This window comes from Myotis brandtii, unplaced genomic scaffold, assembly GCF_000412655.1.
Source record: "Myotis brandtii unplaced genomic scaffold, ASM41265v1 scaffold751, whole genome shotgun sequence".
In the NCBI taxonomy this organism is placed as follows: domain Eukaryota; kingdom Metazoa; phylum Chordata; class Mammalia; order Chiroptera; family Vespertilionidae; genus Myotis; species Myotis brandtii.
In genome coordinates this window covers 429,447-431,797 of record NW_005370994.1, presented here as the reverse complement: position 1 = coordinate 431,797, position 2,351 = coordinate 429,447, and positions in this window count along the sequence as shown.

Sequence of the window (2,351 nt, the reverse complement as noted above, 5' to 3'; positions counted from 1 at the left end):
TGAAAAACATACAATCACAGAATCTCAAGTTGCCTCTGATTCGTGATTATGTTTAATGACAAGTAAACATTGGGATGCCCTTATTTACTTTGTTGGGTAAATAGTGTGGGCTTGTTTGTTTAAATAATGAGGGTGGTGTTTGCTCTCACTATGAAATGTATGTTTTGGAATAAAACTTCAACCTTAGAATGTGAAGGTTTTGTTTGGCATTGGCTACAATGAGCAAACAGTAATTTAAAATGGTCCCATAACACCCCCTTGTGGCTTCCACTGTATCAGATTGGGCAACAACCCAACCAGCCAAGAGGAGGGAGTGATACATACTTCTCTTTATAAATTCAGCAAACATGTGTGCATTCCCTATTCTGTGCCAGGTACTAACTAGACTTGGATAAAATGCCATTAAATCTCTTCCTACTGTATTCAGGCCTTGCCAGCATGCGTATATATTCATTTATTTAGGCTGAGCACACATAGAAGTTATGAGGCCATAAGAGTTGAGCCTCACAAATTAGTGTTTTGCAAATATGGCTTTACCTCCTGGGAGATAGTTGAAGGGATTCTGGAGTAAGGTCTGTGATTATTACTATCCAGCTGTTGGTTGGTACCTATGTGGCAATCAGAAAAAGCACTGTGGATGTGGATAAAATGAGCCGGATTGCAGCCCTGACTATCCCAGTGACCTTGAGCACCTGATAATCCACATGGGAATCATTCATCCACTTAACAATTTGGTGCTGAGGCTACAAAAATGAGTAAGACCTAGTCCAGTGATGGCGAACCTATGACACGCGTGTCAGAGGTGACATGCGAACTCATTTTTTTGGTTGATTTTTCTTTGTTAAATGGCATTTAAATATATAAAATAAATATCAAAAATATAAGTCTTTGTTTTACTATGGTTGCAAATATTTAAAAAATTTCTATATGTGACACGGCACCAGAGTTAAGTTAGGGTTTTTCAAAATGCTGACATGCTGAGCTCAAAAGGTTCGCCATCACTGACCTAGTCTCTAGACCAGTGGTTCTCAACCTTGGCTGCATTTAAAAAGATTCCCAGGTGATTCTAATGTGCAGCCAAGGTTGAGAACCACTGCTCAAGACCCTCATAAATTCACTCTTCTAATTTGTAAATTGGAACTAATCATCTCAACTTGTCAAAAAGATTAAATATATGGCCACTCTTAGGCAGAAATCTTCATTTTTTTTTATAAAATGTTTTTAGACCTGGCCAGTTTGGCTCAGGGGATAGAGCAATGGCCCACATGACTGAAGGGTCCCAGATTTGATTCAGGTCAAGGGCAGGTTCCTCAGTTGCAGGCTCCATCCTGGCCCTGGCCTGGGGTCCCTGTGGGAGGCAACCAATCTATGTCACTCTCCCTCTCCCTTCTACTCTTTAAAAATCAATGGGAAAATATCCTCAGGTGAGTATTACAACAAGAACAAAACCAAAAAAGCCCCTGTTTTTATTGATTTCAGGAGAGAGAGAGATACAAACATCAATGATGAGGATCATCTATCCCCTGCCTCCTGGCAGGCCCCCTACTGGGAATCCAGCCCCCAACCCCTACTGGGGATGGAGCCTGCAACCCGGGCATGTGCCCTGACCGGGAATCTAACCACGACCTCCCAGTTCATGGGGCAACGCTCAACCACTGAGCCACTCCAGCCGGGTCAGATATCTTCATTTTCGAACCCGTATCCACGAGTTTGTTTGTGCTTATTTAGTTTAATCCTCTCTATATCTGCTCATAGAAACTCAAGGAAGAGGAATCAAATCATCTAATCCAGTGATGGCGAACCTTTTGAGCTCGGCGTGCCAGCATTTTGAAAAACCCTAACTTAACTCTAGTGCCCTGTCACATATAGAAAAATTTTTATATTTGCAACCATAGTAAAACAAAGATTTATATTTTTGATATTTATTTTATATATTTAAATGCCATTTAACAAAGAAAAATCAACCAAAAAAATGAGTTCGCATGTCACCTCTGACACGCGTGTCATAGGTTCGCCATCACCGAATTCCAATCCCTATAATTGCATATTTATTTCCACCAAGATTTCGGGAGCCAAGGGATCCGGCTGCAGCCTAATAATAACTCGCGATCTTCGAGTTTCACCCCCGGCCCGGGGACAGCATTCCAGCCCCGTGAGGCTCGTCCACCAACGTCAGTAACACCGTGACGCGGGGGCTGCCCTTTCCGTTGTCCCCTGCGGGCTGCTGCCACCCGCGGGGGTTGGCAGGGCCACGTGCCAGCCTCACCCGCGCAGGATCCTGCTCACACGTCCCCGGGGAAGGCGGTGGGCAAGGGCTGCCGGCGCGATGCGCTTCTCCCACTTTTCCGGGG